Here is a 13,812-nt window from a genome sequence, read left to right on the forward strand (position 1 = left end):
TCGGGGCAAGTTACCCAATACGAGCAAATTCTGGGTAACTTTCGGTGCTGGACTCTGGACTCATTATCACCTTCATTTCATTCAGACGTTAAATAACCTAGATGTTGATACAGCGTCGTAAAATAACCCAATAAAAATAAGAATCACCTTTACGCAGACGATTTACAAATTTATATCCCTACAACACAGAACTGCACTCATTGTATTCTTCACCTGACATAATTAGGAACATTAAATCCACACGTTTGAGATGGGCAGGGCATGTAGCACTATGGGCGAATCCAGAAATGCATATAGAGTATTAATTGGGAGAACGGAGGGAAAAAGACCTTTAGGGAGGCCGAGACGTAGATGGGAGGATAATATTCAAATGGATTTGAGGGAGGTGGGGTATGATGATAGAGACTGGATTAATCTTGCACAGGATAGGGACCGCTGGCGGGCTTATGTGAGGGCGGCAACGAACCTTCGGGTTCCTTAAAAGCCATTTGTAAGTAAGTAAGTAACACCCCTGACTCACTCAATGGCGCAATACAAAATCTTAACGTGGACTTGAATCTATATCTACATGGGCTAAAATGTTTGGTTTGACTCTCAATGCAAGAAAGTCACAAACAATCCTAGTGGGATATCAAGTTCTATTATGTAACATTACTCCTGCTCTTCCAGTCAAGTTAAACGACACAATAATACCTTATGCTTCCTGTGTTAAAAACCTTGGAGTTTACTTTGATACGCATTTAAACTGAAATAACCAAGTAACCCATATTACCAAAAAAGTGCTTTCCATACTACATTCCTTATACAGCATTCGAAAATTCTTTCCGCTATCACTCAAGAAAATACTAGTGGAAACACTTGTAATGCCCCACTTCGATTATTGTGATTTTCTACTGACTGACCTCAATGTCAACCAGTCGCAAAAATTAAAACGTGTTCATAATTCTTGTGTTCGCTTCGTCTGCGACGTCCGTCGCGCTGACCACATTACTCCATCCTTCCAAACTCTAAACTGGCTACGGCTTAACTAACGTAGAAATTTTCATTCTCTTGTTCTCCTTTTCCAAGTTCTTGACACTTCTACACCTACCTACCTTGCCTCCCGTTTCAGTTACCTGTCATCATATCATAATCTCTTCACATGCACGCAAAATAATCGCATACTAGCCATACCAACACATAAGACATCATCGTATTCATAATCATACACAATCTCGCTCTCGCGCTTGTGGAATACCCTACCTAGTGACATCAGAGACTGTCGGAATTTAGTAGCGTTCAAAAGCAAACTTATTAGGCATTTTCTTACTGCGTAGAGTAGGTTTAATTTTTACTTAATAAAAAAAAAGTTTCTCTCTCCTTAACTTTTACAATAAACTGTCTAGCTTTTATTAATCAGTTAATCTTTTAGTACTTTAATTTTTATTGTATTTGTAAGTTTAATATTAATTGTAATTATAATTGTAATTGTATTCTTAATATTGTAGTTGTAATCCCCTGGTAGAGGGGAAGAAATGGTCTGATGGCCTTATCTCTACCAGGTAAATAAATAAATAAATAAATAAATAAATAAATAAATAAATAAATAAATAAATAAAAATTAAATAAAAATATAAATAAATACTATATCAAATTGTATATGCATGGTCAAACGTTAAAAACATCGATCACATAATATTATTATAAATTGTTGTAACTAATTAAACATTTAAATTGTGTTTAAGGTGAATATGTTATTTAATAATTTCAATATGGAAAATACATATTTGTGTAACTTTTCTAATTTCTATGAAATTGTGTTAATTGCACAATATTATTTTTTAGTTTACGTTCTACTGTATCATTAATCATTTAATGCTCTGTGCATAATCACGTGTATTATTATTGGAGTTGTGTATTATAAATGTCTTTCGTTTGTTATTGTATTAAAGAATTAAATTTGTAATTCTGTTATTATTTCTTAATATATAGTTAATTCAAACATTTGACGTTGAAGACATATTTCGGAATGGTATGAATTGGTCAATTAAATGTGACCATAGCTTTGTCATGGGCCTATTTATAGAGTCAGAAAAGCGTGTTTTGCTGCAACATGTTTGCTGTAAACAAACAGAATACATCACCCTGTATATACAGAATATATGTATATATATATATATATATATATATATATATATATATATATATATATATATATATATATTGTGACTTTTAATTCAAAACAATAATGTTTCTTTTATTGTCACAACAATCATGGCTTTCTCTTTTTGAATTTAAACACTGCCGTCACAATGAGTATTTCACTCCACACAGCAACACAGTATTCGTTATTGCACTCCACAGACGACAATGACAATTCACTTCGATTATTGAGAACAACAATGTACTCCTAATCTCAACTAATGTTCACAAAGCACTATTTACAAATCAGAACTGTCAGTTCTCAGTTCACAGTTCGTTTACCTTGACTAGTTCATCTAGCTCATTCACTCAAGTTCACAGTATATCGAACCCAAGACTTCCAGAGACAGTCCACTGCACTCGAACTCAAGACTTCCGGATACGCCGCACTCGCCTGGGCGCTGCCTCAGTTGCGGTCCTCCTCAAGTCGAACCCAAGTCTCGAAGGCTGGCTTCCTTGCTCGTTCACTGCTGCTTCACGAGGCTGACTGACTAACTGTTCTATACTGAACTGGCTCTTCTATGTATTACTAAATCACACGTTCTCGATGTTTCGATTTTTGCAAACAATGTTTCTGGACGTCTCGTTACAACAATCTGCTCGCGTAGCTTTTGGAAACTTCCAGCTTCCCCCCCCCCCCTTACTTCGCGCCACACCGCACCTTCCATTGCCTAAATGCATGCGCAACTTCCTTTGCCGCTCCCAGCGCCCGTCCCCTTACGTCACCCCTCTCCGCCGCCTGTCTTCTCGCGCGCCCTACCTTCTGCGGGATGCGTGCTCGACTCCCGACGCGGCTGTCACTATATATATATATATATATATATATATATATATACACACACACACAGGATAATTCACGAGAAAATGTCAAACATTTAGGTATACGATATCTTAGGCCATTTTGAGTCAAAAACTTCATATTGTGACAGCGACGTGAGATTCGAACTCACGACCAGTGTCCCGCAAGAGAGAAGTTCGCGCGGAGCACTTTGGCATGGCGCGCGGCGGAGAGGGGAAAGGACCAACGCGGCGAGAGAGTGGAGAGAGAGTGCGCGTGCATCTGGTGCTGGTAGAGAGGAGAGGGCTCTGGATTTTTCTGGAGTGCCATCTCTAGAGACGCGTGGAACTTTCGAGGCTACGTCGCTGTGGTTATAAATTAAGGACGCGAAGGAACGACAGCAGTTTTCAGTTGATTAGTCAGCCAGTCAGTGAGAAAGCCAGAGCAAGCAAGCCAGTCTTGTGTACCGGAGTTCGACTCGAGTGTGCGTCCGCATCTGCGTCAGCATCCGAAGGCCTGAGTTCGAGTGCAGTGGACCGCAGTTGGAGGGACCTGAGTTCGAGTGCAGTGGACCGCAGTTGGAGGGACCTGAGTTCGAGTACAGTGAACTGTCTCTGGAGGTCTGTGGTTCGAGATACTGTGAACTCGAGTGACTGAGCTAGAAGAACTGTGAACTGAGAACTGATAGTTCTGATTTGTAACTAGTGCTTTGTAAATATTAGTTAAGATTAACAGTTCATTGTTGTTCGTACTAGTCCAAGTAAATTGTCATTGTCGTCGGTGGAGTGCTATAACGAATACTGTGTTAAGTGAAAATCCAATTGTTGACGAGAGCGTTTAAGGCGAATTGTAGAAAGGAATTATTGTTGTGGCGAATAAATTACATTGTTGTTACTAATTAAATTTACATTGGTGTCAGAATCGGGACATTATCGACAATGGAGAACCTACAGCTGATTCTGCAAGCCATCGCGGAACTGAAAAACGACTTAAGTGCAGTAAAAGCAGAAATGAAAGACGACATGAACGACATGAACAAGCACATCAGTGAGGTCAAGAACGATATAAGTGAAGTGAAAACGGAGATGAAAAGTGACATAAGTGAAGTGAAAGGCGACATAAGCGGAGTGAAAGATGACGTCACTTCGCAAATTGAAAGCGTTTCGGCCCACGTAGATGGAATTGTCGCCATCGTGAAAGACGAACTCAAAGCCGATCTTGACAACCTAAACAAGAATTTTACAACTATAAACGAGACAGTAACCGAATTATGACAGGAGGTAGACCATTTCGACGGCAAAATCCGCGATCTCGAGCGTCGTCAAGAGCAGACGAGCGAGTTGCTGGACAAGACGAGTGAGGTGATGGACAAACACGCCGAGGAAAACAAGGACATACTCACGTTGATGGACCGACATGCTGAAGAAAACAAGTACATCCTCGCGTTGGTGGATCGCCAGGCTAGAGAACAGAAACAGATAGTTGCCGAGGAGGTTCGACGTGCCATGCAAGAAGCGGCCACAGAGTTGAGGGCTCCATATAGTGGCCCTGCGGAACCATCGCCTTCAGCCAGACATTACAACGTCAAGACACCGAAGTTCGACGGTACGACGTCTTGGACGATATTCTGTCGCCAGTTCGAGGCCATCGCAGAGCACAATGGGTGGACGCCAGTAGAGAAAACTACTCAGCTGCTGGCCGCGCTTCAGGGACAGGCGTCGGAGATTCTTCACAGCGTTCCAGAAGATGGGACAGCCGCTGAGATAATGGCGGCCTTGGAGGGACGTTATGGTGACCATCAACTTGCTGCAGCATTCAGGACCCAACTAAAAACGAGGATCCAACAGTCAGGCGAGTCCCTACAAGAATTCGCGATGGCGGTGGAACAACTTGCCCATAAGGCCCTCAGGGGCCTGCCTACTGACTTCATCGCTGGAGAGGCGGCCTACACCTTCGGCAGCGGAGTTCGAGACCCGGAAATAAGACAGCTACTCTTAGCAGAACATCGCACCACCAACGCAGCTCTGGCAGCGGCCCTCAGGATGGAAGCAGCAAAGTTGACGGCGAATGTCTCGGCCTCGCACCGGATTAGGAGCGTCGCGGCGGCCGACGTCGAGGAGCGTCAACCGAAGTCACCCGAGAGCCGAAGACGAGGAGTGCCCACCTGCTGGTCCTGCGGCGAACCTGCACATCTGAGGAGGGACTGTGACCGATCTGGTCACAAACAGGAAAACTAAAAGGGGCCGATGCGATGAGGGGCACGTCGGCGCCGTCATCACCATCCCCTCGGCTGATCTTGAAGACGGTTAACAGAAGATGCGACGATGGGCTGATTGCTGACGGATGGATAAGAGGCCGCCCATGCAGAGTACTGGTAGACACCGGGGCATCGCTCCCCATCGCCAGACCGGAAGTTGTGCGTGGCCTACCTGGGAGGACGCCGCTGCGCCGGTATGAGCTACGTACTTCCTCGGGCGAGAGCCTGCCCATCCAGAAAGAGGTTTTCCTGGATCTGACATTGGGAAAGAGGAGACTGGAGATGTGGGTGTTCGTCGCCAACATCACTGAAGACGTCATCCTGGGACTCGACGCCATGCGGATCTTCGATGCAACCGTGGACGTCCGGCGCCGTATCCTCAGTTTTGGTCAGGATGAAGTGTTCCTGAGGGACGTCGAAGACCAACCCATGGCCAGCAGACTCACCTTGGAGAATCAAGTGACAATCCCAGCAGGCTGCGAGATGGTGGTGACGACAAGACTGGACGGACAGCCTAAGAGAAACCTGCTCCTTGATTCGCAGACAACTCCGATAGATGGGGTTTATGTGGCCAGATCCCTACTCCCGAACAAGAAGGTGGTACCGGTGAGGGTCCTGAATGTCACCAATCGGGAGAAGGAGGTGCCTAGTGGGACTGTACTAGGTAGAGTCGAGCCGGTGGTGTCTGTGACGTCGCTGGCAGAAAACGAGGAGTGTCACCGACCACGTCCAGATCTAGACCCATCACTGAAAGAGCTGGCTCGAGAATTGCCGGCGAATTTAAGCAAAAGAGAAAGAAGACAAGTCCACGATCTACTGACAGAATTTCAGGACGTGTTCAGTCTGTCTGAAAATGACTACGGGAGAACGGAGAAAGTTCAGCACCGCATCGACACCGGAAATGCTCGTCCAATCAGACAACCTCCTCGACGCGTCCCTCTAGCTAAACAGAGGGAGATTGACAGCCAATTGGAGGGCATGAAAGCAAGAGGGGTCATCGAGGAATCCGACAGCCCTTGGTCATCACCTGTGGTGCTGGCGAAGAAGAAGAATGGGGACCTGCGTTTCTGCGTGGACTACAGAAGACTGAATGACGTCACCAAGAAGGACTGCTTTCCCCTTTCACGAATAGACGACACCTTGGACACCCTGGCCGGAGCAGAGTGGTCCTCGACGTTGGATCTCAAGTCAGGATACTGGCAGGTGGCGCTACATCCGGAGGATAAGGAGAAAACGGCATTCTCTACAGGCCAGGGACTATGGCAGTTCACCGTTATGCCGTTCGGCCTCTGCAACGCCCCGGCTACATTCCAGAGACTAATGGAGTCCGTAATGAGAGGCCTGACATACGACACATGTTTGCTGTACCTTGATGACGTCATCGTGGTGGGCAAGACTTTCGGCGAACAACTGACGAACCTGAGGAAAGTGTTCGAGAGACTGCGACAAGCCAGACTGAAGTTGAACCCGAAGAAATGTCATCTGTTCCAGAAGAAAGTCAGCTACCTGGGGCACGTAGTAGGAACAAACGGAGTGGCCACGGACCCAAAGAAGCTACAAGCCGTCAGAGGATGGCCGAGACCGAGGGACAAGCAGGAGCTGCGCCGCTTTCTCTGCCTCTGCACTTATTACAGAAGGTTCGTAGCTGGGTACGCCAACATCACTAAGCCTCTAACCCAGCTGACCGAGGAGAAACGACAATTCCAGTGGACAGACGAGGCGAAGTCATCCTTCCAGTCGCTGAAAGAGGCGCTCTGCACTGCTCCTGTACAGGGATATCCCATCCCTGGAAGGAAGTTCACGCTCGACACGGACGCTAGCAACGTAGGCATCGGCAGAGTACTCTCTCTGGAACAGGACGGGCAAGAGAGGGTGATTGCCTACTTCAGCCGAACACTATCCAAGGCTGAGAGAAACTACTGTATGACGCGTAGAGAACTTCTTGCCATTGTGGAAGCCCTGAAGCATTTCCACAAGTATTTGTATGGCCAGGAATTCCATCTGAGGCCAGACCATTCTGCACTCACCTGGCTATTGAGCTTCAAGAATCTGGAGGGGCAGACCGCCCGTTGGGTTCAACGTCTGCAGGAGTACAACTTCACCTCTGAACACCAGCAAGGGAAGAAACATTCCAACGCTGATGCCCTATCACGACGTCCGTGCCCGGATGGCTGCAAACACAACCTGAAAATAGAAGAGCGGGATGGCGCCCACGCAGTCCGAGCAATTGCCGCCCAGCCGAGCCCAGGATGGGATAATGCTGCCATAAGGAGGGAGCAGCTGGAGGACCCAAACATTGGACAGCTACTGCGTGATGTGGAGTCCGGCCAGACACCAGTGTGGGCCGATATCGCAAACCGTAGCACCACTTACAAGAGGTACTGGGCCCAGTGGGAATCCTTCACTGTCAAGGACGGTATCCTGAAGAGGATTTGGGAGTCGGCCGATGGAAGGACCCGCATAGAACAACTTGTCCTGCCTAGGAGCAAGGTGAAGGAAGTGCTGGAGGAGACTCATGCTGGAGTGCCTGGAGGACACCTGGGAGCCAACAAGACGCTGGACAAGTTAAGACAGAGGTTCTACTGGTTGCATCAGAGAACCGACACGGAACAATGGTGCCGAAGATGCGACACCTGTGCTGCCAGTCGCGGACCAAGGACACGCAGCAGGGGAGCCATGCAGCAGTACAACGTGGGAGCTCCTTTTGAGAGGATCGCCATCGACGTTGCTAGACCGTTCCCGGTCACGGATCGCGGGAACCGCTACCTGCTAGTCGCCACGGATTACTTCACAAAATGGCCAGAGGTGTACGCTATTCCCAACCAAGAGGCTTCGACGGTGGCCGACACGCTGCTTGACAACTTCATCTGCCGATTCGGGGTGCCCCGAGAATTGCATAGCGATCAGGGGCGCAACTTCGAATCCAACCTGATGGGAGAATTGCTCGAGCGTCTGGGGGTGCATAAAACCAGGACCACTCCCCTCCACCCACAGTCCGACGGCATGGTGGAACGATACATCAAAACCGTGGAGGAGCACCTGCGGAAGGTGGTGTCCAACCATCAGCGAGACTGGGATGCCAGAGTCCCACTGTTCCTCTTGGCCTACAGAGCTTCGGTCCACGATACAACAGGGATGACACCGGCAAACATGGTCTTCGGGAGAGAGCTGCGCCTGCCCTGTGATCTGCTGTTTGGCACGCCACCCAGCGCCGACCAGCCAGCGACTGACTATGTGGCAGAACTCACCGAGAAGTTGAATGGAGTTCACCAACTGGCCAGAGAGCACCTCAAGATGGCCAGCGACAGGATGAAGGTGCGCTACGACAGATTAGCCAACTCTGCAGGATTCCATGAGGGCGACCTGGTGTGGCTGTATCGACCTACCAGGACCAAAGGGAAATCACCAAAGCTGCAGCGTGCCTGGGATGGACCATACCGCGTGGTGACCCGGATCAACGACGTGGTGTACCGCATCCAGCGACAACCTCGAGGGAAGATGATGGTGGTGCATCTGGACCGATTAGCAGCCTACCAAGGGACTGCCCGGGACGAGCAGCCCTAAGGAGGGAGCAATGTGACAGCGACGTGAGAATCGAACTCACGACCAGTGTCCCGCAAGAGAGAAGATCGCGCGGAGCACTTTGGCATGGCGCGCGGCGGAGAGGGGAAAGGACCAACGCGGCGAGAGAGTGGAGAGAGAGTGCGCGCGCATCTGGTGCTGGTAGAGAGGAGAGGGCTCTGGATTTTTCTGGAGTGCCATCTCTAGAGACGCGTGGAACTTTCGAGGCTACGTCGCTGTGGTTATAAATTAAGGACGCGAAGGAACGACAGCAGTTTTCAGTTGATTAGTCAGCCAGTCAGTGAGAAAGCCAGAGCAAGCAAGCCAGTCTTGTGTACCGGAGTTCGACTCGAGTGTGCGTCCGCATCTGCGTCAGCATCCGAAGGCCTGAGTTCGAGTGCAGTGGACCGCAGTTGGAGGGACCTGAGTTCGAGTGCAGTGGACCGCAGTTGGAGGGACCTGAGTTCGAGTACAGTGAACTGTCTCTGGAGGTCTGTGGTTCGAGATACTGTGAACTCGAGTGACTGAGCTAGAAGAACTGTGAACTGAGAACAGATAGTTCTGATTTGTAAATAGTGCTTTGTAAATATTAGTTAAGATTAACAGTTCATTGTTGTTCGTACTAGTCCAAGTAAATTGTCATTGTCGTCGGTGGAGTGCTGTAACGAATACTATGTTAAGTGAAAATCCAATTGTTGACGAGAGCGTTTAAGGCGAATTGTAGAAAGGAATTATTGTAGTGGCGAATAAATTACATTGTTATTACTAATTAAATTTACAATATGAATATAGGTCCGTTTTCGAACGATGGCGGAGCTAGATGTATTTGTTTGGTAAAACGTCTCGCATTTGGCATTTGAAGGTTCCCAACATAGACGGTAAAAATAAATTCTAATAAATTCCCAAATAATAGAACATGTCAGTAGTTTTAGATATCTAGGCTGCAAAATATCATATGAAGAGAATATGGACAATGAAGACAAATTAACAAAATACCAACATATGTTTGGGAAAATCAGACTATGTTTGAACAACAAAACAAGGCAAGATACTCAGTTGAAGTTTTACAAAACAATGGCAGTCCCGACTCTTATGTATGGTGCAGAGACATGGACAATAACAAAGAAAGAGAATAGAATAATAGAGTCTGCTGAAATGCGCTTTGTACTGTCCGTAGCTGGGATTTCACTCTTAGAACACCAGGGAAATTAAGATATAACACAGAAACTATAGATATATAATATAAATGACCGTATAGAAATAACTGGAAAGAACACATAGAAGCAATGGATGAGGAACTCTTTCCCGAGGTAGCACTTCAGTACATACGAAGAGGAAGACAGAACATTGGCAGACCTAGACTTAGATGGAAGGACCATGCGAAAGTATAAATTCAACGGGAACGCAACAGGACTAAGGACTATACCATGTAGTTGATGATTATGATGATGATGATGATGATGATGGTGATGATGATGATGATGATGATGATGATGATGATGATGATGATGATGATGATGATGATGACTATCATAGCGTAGTGGCAGGAAAAGCTACCACAAAGTTTACGCTATATTAAAGTACATTAATAGTTATTGAATATTCCATATCACAAATTATTCAAGTGTTCGTTGATTAGCCTATGTATTGTAATAATCGAGTGTCATTTATCACTTTAAAATTGTGTAGGGCCTACTTCTCATGCAGTTCCTCCCTCGTTGCAAATTGTCAAGGTAAAACGTCCCTTTAAAACAATGTAATGATGCAGTAAGTTAACTTCTCTCATTAAATTTCGGAAATGTTACGTCGAGTATGTCTTAGGATCCATTAATGCAGTCTGCAAGCTTTAAACACATTTATACATTGGTGAAAAATTTCAATAATATTTACTAGGAAAATCTGCCAGTGGGCATTAAGAGATATTTTATTCGTATCCTTCATGCTATGTTGCAAGTAACATCCACGCGTTCCCTGAAAGGAGTGCTATGAGCGTAGATTGTTACAGAAATGATAAGGGACATTATTCTTGATCAATTGCCCCCTTAAACGTTCCACGTCAAAATGTAATATGAATATAGGACTGATTCAGAATTATTGCGCAGTGTTTTTTTCATTTTCAGGAGTTCATATTTTTGAAACAGGCTTCTGTATGTCGACCTCTATTGATGTCAACATTTACATCCATATAACGTTGATCTCACAATTTTTGTAACCGGTGCCACAATTACATTCATTACAGATATACCTTTTGTAGACGCTCTTATAATTTAACTTTCTACCCCATTTAAATTGATCAGTATTCTCATCTTTAAAATCTAACAACTTAATTTAGATCATTCAAAATTGACAATTTTACAACTCTGTTATTGATTTTTAGATCACTTATATCGAACACACAATGTTTCTAATAATACTTGTTACTGAAACATAGTACATTATTGTCCAATATGTTCGTTATTATGTATCTTTCTTGTGTATATTCCATTTTCAGATTTCACTAATTTTCTACATATATACTCCGCTATCCTAGCTAGCCTCCCCCACCATACTCTTCACCTATTTTGATTATCTCTATCGTCTTACTTAACTTCCTATTACGCGCCTCTAATTCAGATGTTATTTTACTTACTATGTCCTTAGCCGTCTCTGGACCAGAAACATCCACTTCACCCCTTTCTGTTATAAACTCGTCTTTCTTTTTCTTCTCTTCACTTGTCACCATTTCAGCCCTTGCACTCACAGAAACAATTTCACTTCTCCTCTCGCCGCTGACCTTCCTTCCCACTAATCTAGTTAAATCACTTCCCGAATCACTTGAATTTTTACTCGTGTCACTAAACTTCATTGCATTTGTGGTACTTAAGCCGCTCTTATCTGATTTCTTCACATATGTTTTTTTCTTTTGTATTCTTCATCTCAGCTTTTCCTGGTTCTGTCTCGCTTCCTCCATCCGGCGCGATCTGCAATTCAGCCAGTTCTCGGTCGTCTACACGTACCTTCTCAACGATATTGTTATGATAGTTACTTTCCACCACAATTGGTGATTGAACAGACTGTCCATCACCTGTGACGTATATTTTGCCCCAGTTCGAATTTCGATCTTTGCTTAACCTCTGTTTAGTTGGCCTAGTCGATATTAATCCACGCCAATGATTTTCTTCAATTTCCCTACTTTCCAGATTGTGCGATAACTGCGGTTCCTTCATTTCATTTCCCTCTTGACTATTCTTCTTCCTCACAATTGTAATTCCATCAGTTTGCCCATTCGTACCTTGTGACCCCGTGTCTATTTCTTCAGATCTTCTCTGCTCTTTTTCTCGCTTCTTCGTACTTAATCCAAATATTGGATAATCTTCATTTGCTTTACAGAATTCTGTGACATAGAATTTTCCATTCATTTTTAATTTGTCTTCATATAATTTTGCAAAGTGTACATTCACTTTTGCCGCCTTCATGAAAGGGCGTAGTAGGTTCCTTTTACATCTGATCTCGTAGTTCAGGTCTTTTTCATCTCACATTTCCGTTCCTCGCAACCTGTGTAAGTTCCTTAATAGCCTATTTTTTCTTTGGTTACTATATTTGAAAATCTTATCACAATAGACCTTTTACATCCTAATCCGATTCCATTAGTCTCCTCGATGTCTTCTGCTCTTACTTCCAGTTTGGAGATCTCGTAGTATTCTCTGCGTACTGCCTCCCCGGTTTTTATTGCGAATTCACGTCCCTTTTTCTCTACTCCGAAGAATAACAATGTCCTTTTTCTTGGATTAATTTCGTACTGCTTAATTTTCCTCTTCATTCGTCCTATTTCTTGTCTCAACACTTCAATCTTCTCACTGTGTCCCTATATGTTTATCGTAACTCTTTCAATGTCATATTATTTGTACTTTCTTCATTATTTAGATCTCCTATATTCCGATCTACTAATTCTTTCGCCCCTGCTAATATTTTCTGTTGTACACTCCTATACATTTTCACTTTCTTGGATTGAATCTCCTTCCGTAACATTTGGTGAGGGCAATGCCTCTCTATTTGCAACGTCAGAGCCGCGCTCAACTTGCGTCCGTTCACTACCAGTGCTTATTGACAACTGCGATGTCGACCACTATTTTATCGCATATTTTTAGTTGCACATAATACACGCAAAAACATTAACATTGCCTCGTATAAAGAACAAACGTTCTTTTCCGAGTATGTGTAAGGGAGGGAATAGTATGAAGTTTCGGAAGTTCCAAAAAGTGAACAAAATTGCAACGATCACTGGAGGGAAATTATTAGAGCTACGACAGTGATTTATTTACAGTTAGATATGGGATAAATGTTGCTCCTTAACTATTAATATAAACCGATTGGAGCTGGTATGTGAGTATTGAAGGAGAACGGCGACTTCTGCGCATCGCCGCCCTACGATTCATGGAGGCTTTTGTCGTGTGACCTGAGATACTGCTAAGGAATTCATGTCGAAACCGCGACTTCAGTTGCGCACATTGATAAATCTCCCGGAGCAGACAGATAAATTCAAAAACTATTATCTGTTAATTAATAATAATAAAAAAATTACGAAATTGAAGCTTGAATATAAAAAATTAACGAAATTTGGATAGCCCTAGCCTTGAGCAGGTGGTCCTCATTCCGCTGGTGTTGCGCGCTGCCTACAATTGCTTCGCATGTCACATGGTAGGGAAGTAATTTATGGACAATGGGTCCTAAAACTGTTCTCTGCAGGTACGTGCCATTTCCTATTAATGCAATATTTCAGGTCATTTGTAACACTCTTAGTGTCTTGTAGGCAGCTAATTTCCTCATTTTTCTCTCTGCTGTGAAGTTCTTTTTGCGCAGTTTGTGTGGAGGTTTCGATCTGAACTCATCTACAGTTCCCTTGTAAAAATTATAAAATGGAACCTTGCATCATATCAAATAAACAAGCAAGAGAATTATCTAACAGCCAGGTATGATACAACGCTTCTAAGGACAGATGTAAGGTGTTACTGCTTTGTTTGTTTATGAGTTCACTAGAGGAATTTGGCCCTTTGAC

The sequence above is a fragment of the Periplaneta americana genome, chromosome 5, assembly GCF_040183065.1.
Source record: "Periplaneta americana isolate PAMFEO1 chromosome 5, P.americana_PAMFEO1_priV1, whole genome shotgun sequence".
Taxonomy (NCBI): Eukaryota; Metazoa; Arthropoda; class Insecta; order Blattodea; family Blattidae; genus Periplaneta; species Periplaneta americana.